General features: G+C 38.0%; 1 protein-coding gene across 4 annotated transcripts in view; it reads right to left on the reverse strand.

The window, feature by feature from the left end:
* The window catches only part of TMEM200A (transmembrane protein 200A), a 71,302-nt gene that overhangs the window by 10,220 nt on the left and 44,214 nt on the right, over positions 1-16,868 (reverse strand). Inside the window, exons 2-3 of one of the 4 annotated variants that reach the window (XM_085016058.1) lie at positions 9,759-9,955; positions 8,540-8,671 (exon numbers count right to left, since the gene is read on the reverse strand). The exons of 1 other annotated variant lie outside the window; for it this stretch is intronic. The gene's annotated coding sequence lies outside the window, so the exon portion shown is untranslated. The remainder of the gene's footprint in view (positions 1-8,539; positions 8,672-9,758; positions 9,956-16,868) is intronic. 2 more of the 4 variants (XM_085016064.1, XM_085016069.1) reach the window with 2 other exon arrangements.

Consider the following 16,868-nt stretch of genomic DNA (forward strand, 5'->3'; position numbering starts at 1 on the left):
AGTAGAGACATTTTAAACTTTGAGAAGAGGATTTCTAATTTATATCTTTGCCAGAGTTGAGAGAGAAAATGCCTATGGGTGACTGATAGTTCAATCATATTAAAGTTTAAAAATAAGAATAGAATAGAAATCATTTTGTCATGTGTCGCAGGATGGTTTTGTACATCAGCCTTGGAATCAGCAAGACAGGGGTTCACATGCCTGTTTTATCACTTGATACCATGCAATCTTGGACACATTGTTTTAAACTTTTCTTATCTTAGTTCCTCTACCAGTAAAGTGGCAAACTCCTCTTTAATTTGGAGTATTCAGTACAGCGGGGTCAGAAGACCAGGGAGGACTTGAGTCTCTACACTGCACTTAATAGTCATCCTTGGACAATGGGCTCATCCTCTTGGAGCCTCAGTTTCCTCATCTGTAAAAGGAGGATAGTAATAGTACCTATAGGGTTGTTGTAAAGCAAAGGCAACAATAAATGTAAAGCATAGCTCAGGGTCTCAGAACTAAGGTCTACACCAGTGACACAGCTGTGTCTGACTTTAAGGTCTTTTTAAGGATAAAATGCATTAATTTACATATATAGATAGTGTTCCTTATGGCGTTGTTTATAGTAACTTCTCAAGAAACAATAGCTACTATTATTAGCTCTTCGTTGTTCAGTATTATTAATCCCTTCATTGCTCAGCTAGGCAAATCAAAATATATTTTAATATATTGTGTTAAATAATTCATGACAGGAAATTATGACTCCAAGTTTGTACTGGGATTTAGAGTCAAAAACTATCTAAGTGGAGTCTATGTATTTTAGTGGCCGAAGCACTAATAATTTGGTAGTTGAAGAGTTGAGTGTATGTAAGAGAGAGACAGGTGGGAAATTTATTACAGAAAGAATAAAGCATGATTTTTCTTTTTAATTCATTCTACTTGTTGAGATTTGGAGACTTGTCTGTGTCAAAAATAATAGTACTAATTTAAAATCAAGGTAAGAAAGCCCAAACCGGTTCATCTGATGTTTTTCCTATCTTCATGATGCAACTGAATCAAATGCCTGGGTAATCTGATCAATTCTGCAAGCACCTTCCTGTTTCTACTGGACATCTAGACATTTAAACAGTTTGAAAATAAAGAGGAGTATAGGGTTTGGGGATATGAGGACTAGAGAAGATGCTGTAAGAGTGATATAAATTGAAAATTTACACAATGTGAATTTTGTAACATGAAGTTTAAGCTATGATTTTATGTACATTCTGAAGACCTTTGCTGGCCTGCCTTGGAGAGAATGGTTTCTTTTCTTTTCTTTTTTTTTTTCTTTTTTGGCTGCCCTGCGGCATATGGAGCTCCCAGGCCAGGGATCAGATCTGAGCCGTAGTTGCAACCTAAATTACAGCTGCGGCAACGCTAGATCCTTAACCCACTTGCTGGGCCTGGGATTAAACCTGCGTCCCAGCACTCCCAAGATGCCACTGACCCCTTTGTGCCACAGCGAGAACTCCAAGAACAGTTTCCTAATGCTTAGCATAGTTGTACTTCCACATGAATGCTAGAACCAAAGAGAAATATAGATTTTTTTTATAATTAGCAGCATGATACTCAAATCATTAAAGATAAAATATCACGTACACCCAAGTGCCTGCTAAACATGCAGACAATGCTAGGAATGAAGAATGCACTTGGAAATCTATGTTATGTTCTTTGTTCCAATGCTTTCATAACCTGCCAGCCTGACAAACTCTAAAATACGAGCCTAAACCAATTACAAGCTCTGTAACAATGACATGGAGCAATTTCTCTCCAACGACTAAAAGCCATGAAGCCCACAGAACACAAAAATCTTCAGGAGGCCAAATAACAAATCCATAATAAGCTGTTAGAAAAAACCCTGCTGAGAGCCAGTAGGAGACATTTTCCACAGGAACAGAAAAAATCAGAAACCTATTTCCCCCAAAGTCGAAATACCCTCCCTGCCCCGGACCCCAATTCTTCACATCTGGACAAGTTCTTCCAATGACTGTCACAGTCGCTGTTTACTGCATTTCCTGGCAGGAAGTTGACTTGAAATTGGTGTAAAGAAACTATTGCTAAGGAAGTCACAAATTTACTAAGATGCAGGAAATTAGCTGAGATATTCTTGGATAAAGAGCTGAAGTATTTAATATCACCACCTAGACTTTTTATGTGGATCCATCCTCTATAGGAGAACATGTTTGGTAACTTCATCTCTAAGTAAGTGACCATGTTTTTGAAGACCGTATTGGAAAGTGAATTTCTTTTCCTTTTTTTTTTTTTTTTTTTTTTTTTTTTTTGTCTTTTTGCCATTTCTAGGGCCACTTCCCACGGCATATGGAAGTTCCCAGGCTAGAGGTCTAATCGGAGCTGTAGCTGCCGGCCTACACCACAGCCACCGCAACGTGGGATCCGAGCCGCGTCTGTGACCTACACCACAGCTCACGGCAACGCCGGATCCTTAACCCACTGACCAAGGCCAGGGATCGAACCTGCAACCTCATGGTTCCCAGTCGGATTCGTTAACCACTGTGCCATGACAGAAACTCCGGAAAGTGAGTTTCTAATAGGTAGTAATGTCCTTTCTGGTGATTTTAAATGCCCAAAAATCTAAACAAACTGCTGACATACCTAAAGGACAAGAGAAAATCTGGATGGCCATAGTGAGTTTCAATCCCAGTTGCTCCACTTTCTAACCAATATCTTGTATATGTCTATCAGTTTTGCACATAACACAGGTGTGCCAATACCGTTCAGAATGCAAAAGATCTTACCTTATTCTCTACTGCACATAAGGAACCATCTCTCACCAGAGCAAAAACACCATCTAAATTAGCACTGAGCCATGCCATCTCTTAATCCATTGTAACAGTATGGTAGTACCTCAAATTTCTTATAGTTTTCCAACTGACAGTAGCTCTAAGCTACATAGCATTTTTAAAACCCTAGAAAAACATAAGGAAATAGTCCAAACTATATCATTTCCACTAGAGAATTTACTTTTTTCCCCCATAAATAAAATCTGAGCAGGATTGCCTTTCAAGTAAAATAGAGGTGTGGAGGCCTTATGAAGGATGGCAAAGTGAAACTGCTCACAACTCATACACACAAAAAGAATCACACAAAAAAAGTTATTGGATCATGCTAAATTTCTACATAAATATCAGGATAGCTGGCATTGTTATACTACTACAGCATCTTATCTAAAAAAAGGTTTATTTTATGTCATACCTTTTTTTCTTTTTGGGTGTGCCCATGGCAAGTGAAATCGAACCTGTGCCACAGCACCAACTCAAGCCACTGCCATGACAACACTCCATCCTTAACTCGCTGTGCCACAAGAGAACTCCCTGTCATGGTTTTTTTAAAACATTGCTCCTTATCATTTTTTGTTACTTTTTGTTTCCTGAGTATTTTATCACTGGGTTTCTATTGCACATCAGTATTTTTTCTGTCACTATCATTTCTATCTTCAGAGGGTTGTTGTTTGGATGTAGAAAGGCAACTGATTTTTGTACGTTAATTTTGTACTAAGCTACTTTACTGAAATATCTCACTTAAAAAAAAACTTTTCAGTTCATTCTCTTAGTTGTTCTAGAAATAGAATTATATGATCCAGATATATTTTTGCCTCCCTTTCCCTGATTTTAAACCTACAATAGCTATTATCTAACTGTATCATCTGGAGAGCAAAGGTGAAGAAGTAAAAGCAGGGGTGACATGGACATTCTTGCCTCGCTTCTGGATTGAATGGGAACTGTTCCACCACAGAAGAAATACCAATCAATCAATGCCTGTTTTGACTTAAAAGATTTAAGAAGGAGTTCCCATCGTGGCTCAGTGGTTAACAAATCTGACTAAGAACCATGAGGATGAGGGTTTGATCCCTGGCCTCGCTCAGTGGGTTAAGGATCCGGTGTTGCTGTGGCTCTGGTGTAGGCGGGCAGCAACAGTTCCAATTAGACCCCTAGCCTGGGAACCTCCATATGCCGAGGAACAGCCCTTGAAAAGACAAAAAAAAAAAAAAAATTTAAGAAGATGTAGTTTATATACACAATGGAATACTACTCAGCCATAAAAAAGAACAAAATAATGCCATTTGCAGCAACATGGAAGGAACTAGAGACTCTCATACTAAGTGAAGTAAGTCAGAAAGAGAAAGACAAATGCCATATGATATCACTTATATCTGGAATCTAATATATGGCACAAATGAACCTTTCCACAGAAAAGAAACTCATGGACTGGAAGAACAGAGTTGTGGTTGCCAAGGAGGAGAAGGGAGTGGGATGCACTGGGAGTTTGAGGTTAAAGGATGCAAACTATTGCATTTGGAGTGCATATGCAATGAGGCCCTGCTGTATAGGACAGAGAACTATATCTAGTCACTTGTGATGGAATACGATGGAGGAAAATGTGAAAAAAAAAAAAATATATATATATATGGTGACTTTTCTGTACAGTAGAAATTGACATAACACTGTAAATCAACTATAATGGAGAAAGTAAAAAATCATAAAAATTTTGAAACTAAATTCATGGTTACCAAAGGGGAAATGTGAAGCAGGAGGGACAAATTAGGGTGTTGGGATTGACATACACACTACTGTATATAAAATAGAGTGTTAACAAGGACTTACAGTATGGCACAGGGTAATCAACTCAATACCGTATAATAACCCGTATGGGAAAAGAATCTGAAAACGAATGGATATAAGTATATGTATGACTGATTTACTTTGACATACACCTGATACTAACAAAACTTTTGAGGTCAACTATACTCCAATTAGTTTTTTTTAAATCAATGCCTGTTTTACTGAGGGTTTCCACCTAGACTTCTGGGATTCAAAAATAGTTGATTCAGAGCTGTTGCTAGAGAGGAAGAGGAAGATGGAGAAAATGGGCAAAGGGTAGAAAAGAAAGAAGAAAGACAGGAAGAAAACCCGGAGGGCGAGACGGAGAAATGTACTGGGAGAGAAAATTATGGATTACTAGTGCAACGTTAACTATCCAAAAGCATGAACAACTCTTGCATATGTCCTTAAAGGTCCTTATTTCTTTTCATCTCTTCTTTTAAAAAAACATTTACATAAGGACAGGAATTGTCCTCCTGGAGTTGGTGGAATGACTGAACCTTCTACAATTCTGACTCTAAATAAATCAGCGAAAAGGGAAAAATTGACAAGAATGATAGGCTGCATAACACGTCAGGAATATGAAAAAGGCTGGAAAGAATGCTTGGCAGTAAAAATGATTCAAGGGAGACCTAACCTAACATCAACGGGGGATAAAACTCTGTTTCTAAAAGCATTACACATACACTTTACGACTTTCTACAAAGGTAGGTTATTTGGGGGGTCATGCCTGAGATATTTTTAGCTCCAAATATCTGTTATACTTTAAAATGGTTGGCTTCACTGATAATTTTCTGTGAGAGGCATCAATCCAAGAGAAAAATGGACAGAAGACGTTAATAGTGAAATCATAGAAGAAAAAACTCAAATGTCCAGCTAACAAATGAAGAGCGCACATCAGTAGTAAGCAAAGAAATGCAAACTGAAGCAATTTCAAAAGTAAAGTTATAACTTCACTTGTTAATTGACATTGACACAAATGAAAAAAAGAAGGATTGATTAGGCTCATTACTGGTGAGATGTACGAACATAAACTCTAATCAGCTGCCAGGGAGAGGACAAATTGGTACTTTTTGAGGTTAATTTGAGAATGTCTTTCAAAGTGTAAATATCAGTTCCCTTTGCCATGCCCCCCCCCCCACATTTCACCTCTATGAAGACATCCTTTAGAAAGACTTGAAGAAGGATACATAAAAGTATGCATTCAGTGCTACAGTAAAGACAACAGCTTGAGAATAACTTAAAGGTTATCAGTAGAAGACTGGTTAAGTAGATCGTGTTATATCTCGGTAATAGATTATTATACAGATACTCAAAATGATTAATATAGACCAATAAGGAAAATTTTCACATCGTGTTTTTGAGATTGTGCAACAGAAAGAGTGAGATGGTGTTTATGTCAAATATACAGACTTGTGTTTGGATAGGCATGAAGTAATGGGAAGGCCACATCACAGCTAACGGTGCTTGTGCTTGAAGAGTGGGATTGTGGGGGATACCTAACAGAACCCTCACTTTCTACATATCCAAATACTCTCCTTTTCGCGAGGTGCAGGCACTGCTTTCATTCCATTTCCATCTGGGGGTTCTAATTAAATACAGAGCAAAAAAAAAAAAAATGCTGAAGCTTGAAAAATAAGAGTAAAAGGTAGACTAATTTGATAGATATTTAGGTAGTATGGTGGACTTATAAATTTTAAAACAAATATAATGTAAACTTTGAGGCAAAAACACAGGACTTGACAAAATAGAAAATGGCTAAAATTACAAACTCAACTGAACCATAAATTCAGGAATGAAAGATGGACTTATGGGAACTCATAATCTTGAAGCACAGAAAGCAATTCAACCTACCTGGGTGACCCTTGCATTTACTGGGTGCAAGGAAACAAAGGATGAATCAAGAATTGATATCTGTCTTAAGGAATTTATCATCTAGATCATGCTCAAGGATAATGCTGTGCATTGTCCAGCAAATCCTTTATCAGGACTGATCAGCTTCGTCTGGGTCTGGGTCATCCTGACTTATTCACGCAGCTCCTTCTGGCTTTCAGAGAGGATATGGCTTGATTTCTTTCCCCAAAGCTCAGTCCACGTTGACGACTTTTGGTAACTCTCACCTTACAACTTTGATTCACTTAAGTAAATAAGCTTCTTACGGAGACTATCCTGCAACTTCAGAATTATTATTCTCATAAAGCAGGCAGCCACAGAGGCTGGACAGAGACCTTCAGCATCATTATGAGAAGGAAACTGGACTGGGACTCCAAAATGTTCTTCTACTTAAACTGATTTATATTCATCTCCTGATAAAGATGACAGAGCAAGACTAAATTTCATTTAATTTTCATGCCTTGCAATGACATCTCTGTTCTGCCCCCTCCATTTGCCCTATTTCATCCTTTGTGAGCAGCACAGCCCAATGTCTAGAGTACCGTGAGTCACCCCATTGGGTGAAGGTCTGTCTGGGCAGAACCTTATGGCAAGAGAAGGGTGGGATGGTGGGAAGGAGACAGTTCTGTACTCAAGGCTTACCCCATGCCAGCCTTCTCCCTGCTTAATCTGAACCTAAAGAACATATATTTACACTGAACTTTTCTTCAAGGCATTAACATCCCTAGGGCTTATTTAAGATTTTATGCTAAGGTTGAGCTGTCCTATAAATTCACGTGACTTCAACCTGAATTTTTTAAATGCCTTCAATCAAATACTAATAGGATTATGATGGTATTTTTTGTAATGTCCATGCTTTTTAAATAAATACTTCACATTTGTTTACGTTTTTGATATGTTTTTGATCTTCAAACATAACTCCTACAGTACACTGAAGTATTTTTTAGATTTGCTGTCATTACATGCTATACCACAGGTTTCATTTGGAGTGTAACCAAACATTTATTGGCTTATTCTCATATCAGCTCATTAAATCCTTACAATAACTATGAAAAGTGATTATCAACATCCCCTTCATACCGAGGAGATAAAAGTCCAAGAAAAAATATAATTTGCATGTTCACTGCAAATATAGGACTTCTATATCACTTCTGAAGCCATGACATTACTTCCTAAAGAACTGGCTATCTTCCAAATGAAAGGGCATAGAGAATTGAAGCAATCACTCAGCTCGTTCAGCTTCAATATCCTTGGCTTTAAACTATGTATTTATAGAGTGTCTGGATTATCTTTGTATTACTGTTCAAATGACGAGGAAGACACTCCTTTCTTCCTAAAGCCTGCAAGATAATGAAATCTTGTAAGTAAATCAAATAACTTTCCTAACTCTTCCAGTTGAACACTGACTATGTGCCAGAGCTTGGAAGTGAATCTGACATTCCCTGTGCTCTTATCAGGGTGGGTGCCTAGAGCAGAGGGACAAGCAAGTACTAAGAAGCGTTCCAGGCTTGATGATGGAAGTATTGATGGGGCACAGGGAAGGTCAAAAGGAGACAGTGACCTTGGGGTAGGGGAGGGGGGAGGGAATGAGCCGAAGAGGTTTCATAAAGAAGGTGACCCTCAAGTTGTCTTAAAAGAAGGGAGGAGGAAAAGCAGAGAGGCAGAGAGGAATTCCCAGCAGAGCAAACAGAAGGAAAATAAGCCACAAGTAGATTAGCCATGAATTCAGACTGGTTGGGAGCTTAGACTCAAGAAACATCACTCTCCACCAGCAATCTCCCAAGTGGAACACAGAATTCAGTCGTAAAATCCTTAAGCCTTGCTTGATGGAGATACTAGTCACCCTCATAGCTCCCCAGCCAGCCCTGCCTGCTTGACCCGTGATCTCAGACAGTAATTCCTTCTCATAAAATAGCTGAGGACTCTGTTCTGCTTAAAAAGATATTTTAGGATTCACTCAGACTTAACCAGAATAAAGTTGACTAAACCAAGGTCTTTAGACTTACTGAGATCAAAGTAAATATCAGTTAAATGGTGACTTCTTAATACTGATGAATTCCAGAAAGAAGAAGAAAAGTTCTCTCTTGAATCTTTTCCAAGAGAACTGCCAAGAAGTTCAAATGATTCATCTGGAGATTCTGGGGGGAAGGACATAAATTGAGAAGAAAGAATCAAAAATTAAAAATGAGAAAGGAACTAGTGTTTACTGAGCTCTGATTTACGTTTTAGGGATGGAATACATATTATTGTATTTAGTCTTCAGAAAAAGTCTGTGAAGGAGGAAAAACTGTACCATTTCACTGAAGATCAGAGCGTGTAAGTAATTTGTTCAATACACAGCTAGGAAGCAGAAAAGCAAGATTTCAAGTCTAGATCTGTTTAGCTTAAAATCACGTGACTTTTGCTTCAATCATACTGCATGTTAACAGCCATAGGATTAGGGGAAGGAGGCATAATTGGAGATCTTGAGAGAAAACAAGGAGATGAGGGGGAGAAAGAAGAGTTTGTGATTGTGAATTTAGGATGCAGTGAGGTAAAATACGTCATTTAAAGAAAAAATATGTTATTTAAAGCAAGACATCAAATGCACCTCTGAATTATGCAGCACAGTGCCATGCCCTCAATAACTTGCAGTAGTTGGTGATGACAAAATGAGTTCAGCTTCTAACCTTTATAAAAACCCTAACTTTATAAAAGTTATCAAGATAATACATAGGAAATAATCAAGTTCCTCAAAAACAAACAAACAAATAAACCAAATACCACATCACCCAATGCATAGATAAAATAAAGATCAAATATTCTCCCAAAGCAAGTAATAGATGGTAACACTGAATCTACTTAATTGCTATGCATCCTATTGCTTTGAGGCATAATTTTTAGTATTTTATCTCTTTATTTCTAGAGATTTGACTGTCTCCAAAACTAAGAAGGAGATGAAAAACTGACTCCTAAACTATTACATTGGGAAGGATAAGCAATGAGGTCCTACGTACAGCACTGGGAACTATATCTCATCTCTTGTGAGAGAACATGATGAAAGAAAAGACGAGAAAAAGAATTTATACAACATATACAATATATACATGTTGTATCAGTTTCTGCTATGACTGACACAACATTGTAAATCAGGTATACTTTAATAAAAAAAATTTTTAAAGACAAAGAGAGGATTTAAAACTGAAAGTTATTGGAGTTCCCGTCGTAGCTCAGCAGTTAACGAACCCGACTAGTAGCCATCAAGACGCAAGTTTGATCCCTGGCCTTGCTCAGTGGGTTAAGGATCCGGTGTTGCCGTGAGCTGTGGTGTAGGTCGCAGACAAGGCTCGGATCCCACGTTGCTGTGGCTCTGGTGTAGGCCAGCGGTTACAGCTCCGTTTGGACGCCTAGCCTGGGAACTTCTACATGCCACAGGTGCAGCCCTAAAAAGACAAAACAAAACAAAAAACCCTGAAAGTTATTGAAATATAATTTATGTACAACAAAATGAACACAGTAAATATAAAGAAAAACCTGTCTCCTGTTATCCTAAACTGATAAATAATATTTTAAAATCAATCGGTTTAAAGATTTTACTTTTTCACCTAAAGTATCACATGAGAAGTATGAACTAAGGAAAAGTCAGCCAAAGGTTTTTACTAGCAATGTTTCTGCAAAAGTTTTTTCTTTCTTTCCAGAGGGTAATTTGTTTTTTCTTTTCCTTTTAATTATATTAACATTAATTACATATCAACTAATTATGATACATTCAAATAAAGGAACACTACATAGTTACAGTTTTTTAAATGCAGAAAACCATTTAATGACCGGAAGTAATGTTCAAAAAATATGCTAAATGAATATAAAAAACAATGTGGTGAGCAATCTCATTAATTTGAGAAATATATTTTATACACACACACACACACACACACACGGCTGGAGAACAGACACCAAAATGTACACAGTTGTTTATAGCCTACTGATTGAATTACACAAATGCCCCTGTTGTACTAGAGATATACACAGAGAAAATACCCAGGATTTCCCACTGTGGTGAAGTGGGTTAAGAATCTGACTGCAGCAGCTTGGGTTGCTGCGGAGACATGGGTTCAGTCTCCTGCCTGGCGCGGTGGTTAAAGGATGCAGGGTTGCTGCAGCAGTGTGGCTTGGATTCAATCTCTAGCCCAGGAACTTCCATGGGCCATGAGTGAGGCCATTAAAAAAAGAAAAACCCCAAATAAGCCATTTGGAAAAGAGCTGATTTTATGGTCTATATAAATATAATTTCTAGTCTGCTCATCTATTAATAAATACGCCAAAGAGGACACTTAAAATCTGGACTTTCATTTCTTCAGGCTCATGTGTGTCTTTATTTATTCTCAAAAGTCAGATTACTCTGTTGTTAAGTCGAGATCAACTTCAGAGCTACAGCCATGAATTTAAAGCTTGAATTAGTCAACTAAATGATAAAACTCTTTGAGCAAAATTGCAGACACATTAATTTTATCTCCTACCAATATAGTTGAAGTAATTTTTTGTAATGATTTTGAGAAGGCAGACCAACTAACTAGCTAGATGCCCTGAGTATAATAATAATAATAATAAAAAACTCATAAATTTCTTAAATAGTTGGTTAAATGGTCCAAATGTTTTTGCTACAAGGAAACCATCCCTTTATTGTTCTGACCAAATACAGCCTTCATAAGCGACGGGCAGGCAACTCCCTTGACTTTCTCTCTCTACAAGGTCTTCTGGGATGAGACAGTTCCCATGCGTAGGAACTCATAATCCACAACAATCAAAATAATATTTGGGTAGACCCATCAAAGAGAAGACAAGTATTATAATATCAGAGAGAGAAATAACTGGGATCATTACAACCGTTCAAAAGCAACACGCAACACTGAGCAAAGCCAGAGCCTGGGAAGAAACCAGCCCTGGGAAATGGGGGGTATGATGGAGAAGGAGCACCAGAAGAGGGCAGATAGAGGGGTGCCGCTCAAAGCTTGGCAGCATTGGTAGAAATGCCAGCTTGTTAGAAATGCAAATTCAGCGACCCACTGCCACACCCTGCCTCAGGAACCCTGGGGATGGGCCCAGCAACCTGTTTCCACAAGCCTCCAAGTGACTGATGTGTACTGAAGTCTGAGAGCCACTGGGATGGAGGAATTTTCTTAGACCCAGTCTTTACTCCAATGGAACAGTAAGAGAGACTGCTGACTGTTTCTTCTAAAACAGAATGCTTTTGGAGTTCTCACTGTGGCTCAGCAGTAATGTACCCAACTAGTATCCATGAGGATGTGGGTTTGATCCCTGGCCCCACTCAGTCAAGAGCAGCAGCATAGGCCAGCAGCTGCACCTCCGATTGGACCTATAGCCTAGGAACTTCCATATGCTGCACTTGCAGCCCTAAACAAACAAACCAACCAACAAATAAAACAGAATGCTTTTTCAGGAATGGAAGGAGGTGGGGAAGGGAATGTTGTTGTTAGGGAAATATGACTCAGAAAGACAGTGTCCAGCAGTGCTGTTGTATCACAGAAACGCCTCCTTGCTTCCCCAAGAATTATTGCCAGGCCACGAGGATGGAAGAAATGAGAAAGGAAGAAGTTAATTAGCATAGGAATCCAAGGTCCCTGCAGTGAGAAAATGTCCCCTCATTCTCTCTTTATGGCTGAACTTCCTTTGAATGGGCTCAATACCTTTGTTGCACAGTTATTCTGTTCTTCGTTCACAATTAATGGAGACAGACTAAGTTCCAGATGCTTCTGGGCACTGGGGATCCAAGGCTAAATGATGACAGGGTCTTCACTTTAGAGGTGCTCACAGGCTAGAATAACACATTTAAGATGAAAGTGCCAACTCACATACTTAAATGTAATCAACCAACCATCCATCAAAAGACCCAATGGCCAATTCTTTGCTATTTAGCAGGAAAGAATTTTTAAAAAAAATAAGGCAAGAGAAAAGTCTCCTGACAAGTAAAAAAGGGGAGACAAGAGAGGAGGACGAAGTGAACCTATTTTTGTCTAAACTCTTTAACTATGATCTGACCTGCTTACTATAAGCAAGACTTTGCAGCTAAACATGGTGCAAAGGAAGGTGCAGAAACAGGGTTGGACACTCAAAAATAATGAACTTGGCTCCATACAGTGAAATGTATCATTCCAATTCTCTTTGTTCTTTAGCAGTTTATACATAACAGATTTCCCATCTGGACAGAAAAGAATAACCTGACCACTGTCACCTCTAAGTCATCTGAGTCCTGATGTTGTATCTGTGTACCACACTGAGGTTTTTTCCCTCATGCAAAGTTAGGAAGTCTTGCAGCTCTTTTGTTTTCCAGACACAGGCTTTACTTTAAAAGTTTTATTTTCTTAGGGGACACACAGCCACAAACTGGAAGCAGATTCAAGTTATCATTATGAACAATGTTTGTAAGCAATGTAACTTATAACAATCTCTAATATTTACTCAGTCCTTGTAAGGTAGCAGGCATTGAGCTTAGTGTTTTATTTACATCCACTACATTAACCTTTCTGACCATCCTAATAGGGCAAGATGGTGATCATTAGGGCTGTTCCCCAACATTTCAGTTCTCTTTCCAAGTCTACAGGCCCATTGCTGGATTTCACTTTCTGAATCCTATGAATTTAGGTAAGAGAGATGGCTTGTCCTGGTCTGTCAAATGCAAGTGAAAGGATGTATGTCCAAAGACAAAAGCCTTTAAGAGCCAGTGTGTGATTTGCTATGATCCTTTCTCCTTGCTATGATGATTGACAACCTCCCAGAAAGTAAAAAGTCAATCATCCCAGCTCCTCGTATGTATGATGTAAAAGAGCTACTGGTCAACCCACAATGGACATGAGTGAATGAGAAATATATCTTTGTTATTATAAATCACTGAGACTTGGGGGTTGTTTGTTACTGCACATAACCTATTCTGACTGATACAGATAGGTACTACTGTTATCCCAATGTTATAGACAGAGAAACTGAGAGTCTAATGGGCTGAAAAAATAACTTAATAAAACACAGAGGGTTGGTGTCATCAGGTAAATGTCTTTTGTTTAACACCTGATCCTCTGGCTTCAGGAGCCAATAGAAATTCATTAGCTGATTCCTCAAAGATTCCCCCTAGTGGCTCTAGTTCCCACTTTGCCAAACTGATATGTGATAATATCGCATGACTATATGGCTCAGTTTGCCCTCATCTAAAGAGATTAAGCACCTTGCCCACTGTGATTCAGCTGGCATGTGACAAAAGGAAGGATACATACCTAGATGTTTCCAACACTAAAGCTTGCAATTTTATCACAATGCTATACTGCTTTCATGGTTAAATGTATCCAGAAAAACTAAAAGTTATTGTCCTTAATGGCTATAATCTTGAGGTAATAAATTTTAAGTTACAGATTTAGGTTTTTACTTGTAAAGTGAAATTACTTACCCTCTCTTCCTTATAGGCTGCTATCAGCTAGGTTGTTCAAATGTTTGCAAACTATCCATCAATAGAATCAGAAGTAGTAAATAGTAAAACTTCAGCTCTGAGACATGGTTTTTAAATGGCTCTAAATAACGGAAGTAATAACTTTGGATTCAGCTCTTTTAGAAGAAAAGCTCTTTATTTCCATTATTGGGATGAAAACATTTCTAAAATATAATGCTTCATTCCAGCCTCCTCAAACAATATTAAATATAATTTAATTTTCTCTAGATGACTCACAGTTGTTTTGCTTTGTTTTGATTATGAATATCAACTACGGCATGATTTTCTGTGATACTCTGAAAACCTTGTGAAAAGTCAAGGTCTCTCCTTAAGAGCTCATGATCAAGAATGGGAAATGGCTTTTTAAAAGCAAAATCATGCCACTAGGCTAATGTGGTTAGTGCTGTCACACAAGTGTGGTTCCACAGAAGCATGGAGGAGGGTGAGATGAGATGACTGCTATCAGCTACACTGGCACTGGAAACAGCGGGTAACTGCAACTACCTTTTCCTGTCCAGCTCTTCTTTGGGGCTTTGGCCTTAGAAATGAGAAAGCCAAGCAAATAGATTTATTGATACCGTGTGCAAATTAAAAGCAAGTGAAGTGGGAGTGAAGACTTGGAGGATACATACGCTCTGGGCTTTATGACGTCTATTTAACTTGTTTTTTGAGTTTGGGTGTGTGTGCCTACTTCCTGGTTTTGCTGTACTCTTAATAAGCCTACATATTTCCAGTAAGCATGAAGTATTATCCTAGACCATCCTTTATATGTTAGAGAGCTGTTTTGACATGCAGCATGACTCCAAAAAAAAAGTCTTTTCTAGATTTTGCATTTCGTAGACATTCTTATAATGGAAAATCATTCTCCTTTCTACATTTAAGGGCTTACTGATACATTTAAATGCCTCCACCTGAAATCTTCTTTCTACATATACCCACACATTGCCAAGTCACTTTGAACCTAAATAGACAAGGTTGTTCATGATACTTTCAAAAAACTTTTAAAAGGCACCACTCACTTGTGCTCAAATTTTCATCATTTGCTTTTTTTTAAGCTCAAATTGTCATAATTCAACATCAAAAGTAACTTTCATACCAGTCTTCCATTCATTCATTTTTCATTCATCCTCAAATATTTATGACACATTTACTATGGGTCAAGTACTCTGCTAGGGGCCAGGGATAAAGTGATGGACAACTCAGACTTGATCCTCATCTCCTTGGATCTACCTGTTGAATGGTAAAGGTATACTTTGAACAAATAACTACAAGTGTTGTATGTATCAGGGAATGTAGGGTGGCGTGGAAGTCAATATCAAGGTGACCTAACCTAGTCTGAGAAGTATGAGGTAGTGACTTTACACTGAGATAGTGCAGGAAACAGAGAGAAGAACAGAAAGTTTCAGGACTCTGAAATAGTAGAGTACACAGTTCTCAAAGAAATGAACAAAAGCACTGTGACTCAGGCAAGAGGTTGAATGTAAAGGTTGAAAGGTGGTAAGGGCAAGATCACGTGAGGTTTCATAGTTCATATTAAGGGCTTTGAACTTTACCGTAGGAGACACAATGAATGTGTTTTATGAAGGGATAGACCAGGATCATAATCTGCATTATTATAAGATTCCTGCCACCATAAGAAAGGAGGCAAAAATGGATCTAAGAAGACCCATTAAGAATCCTACAGCAGGAGTTCCCCTTGTGGCTCAGTGGTTACAAAACCAACTAGTATCCATAACAATGTGGGCTTGATTTCTGACCCTGCTCAGTGGGTTGAGGGTCTGGTGTTGTCATGAGCTGTGGTGCAGGTCACAGAGGTGGCTTGGATCATGTGTTGCTGTGGCTGTGGCATAGGTTAGCAGTTGAAGCTCTGATTTAACCCCTTGGCTGGGAAACTCCATATGCTGTAAGGTGTGGTCCTTAAAAAAAAAAAAAAAAAAAAAAAAAAAAAAAAAAAAAAAAAAAAGAAGAGGAAGAAGCCTACAGCAATCCAGGTAAAAGATGATGGTAACTTAAACCAACCAGGGTTGTGGCCATGGGGTGAAGAGGTAGACAGAACTGAGAAGGCAGTTCAGAAGGTAGAATAAAGAGATCTTGGCATTAGAACAGATGTGGGAGGTAAAGGAGAGAAAGTTGTCAAGATGATGCCCACTTGCCGGCTTGAGCAATTGGATAGATGATGGCACCTTCTAGAAAAATAAGGAATAAATGAAAAGCAGCTGTTGGAAGGGAAAGTTTAGTTTTGAATGTTACTGGTTCTTATATTCCTAGAGACTTACTGTTAATTGACCATATGTATACACACACACACACATAAATCTGATAATCAAAAGCTGGAAATTTAATCCACTGATAAAACAAGCATGAGGCTTAATGACTATGAATCATAATAATGTTGTTTTTCTTAATGAAATAGAATCTTTGAATCATTACACTAGTCAAATACTAAATGATGAATGTGATTTTGGAACTAATTTCTGTTCTCTTGCAGCATTATTTATGTTATAACTTGAAGGGGAATCTCTGCAGCAATTAGCATGGAATAATTATTAAACTTAATTTATCATTAAGAAAACAAAAAACAAAAAAGCCTGATTCTAAATAAATGTCTTAATAAAAATCAATGTAATCATGACATTTAAAAAAGGAAAACAGCACCAAGGTCTATAAAATATTCAGTATGTGAAACACTTTGAAGGCTTGGAAGAAAAGCGAATTCAAAATGTTATTGTTATCAAATTATTTCTAGTTTAGTTTTCAAATGACTTGTTTCAACAAAGATGATAAATACAAAACAAAGTCATTTGAAACTTAAACTGGAAATAAATTTGGTAACAATAACAAAACAGAAACAGACTCACAAACAA

Source organism: Sus scrofa, chromosome 1 (genome assembly GCF_054392235.1).
Source record: "Sus scrofa isolate SSC_HxYL_T2T_F1_AM1 chromosome 1, Sscrofa_HxYL_maternal_Yorkshire_Landrace_v2.0, whole genome shotgun sequence".
In the NCBI taxonomy this organism is placed as follows: domain Eukaryota; kingdom Metazoa; phylum Chordata; class Mammalia; order Artiodactyla; family Suidae; genus Sus; species Sus scrofa.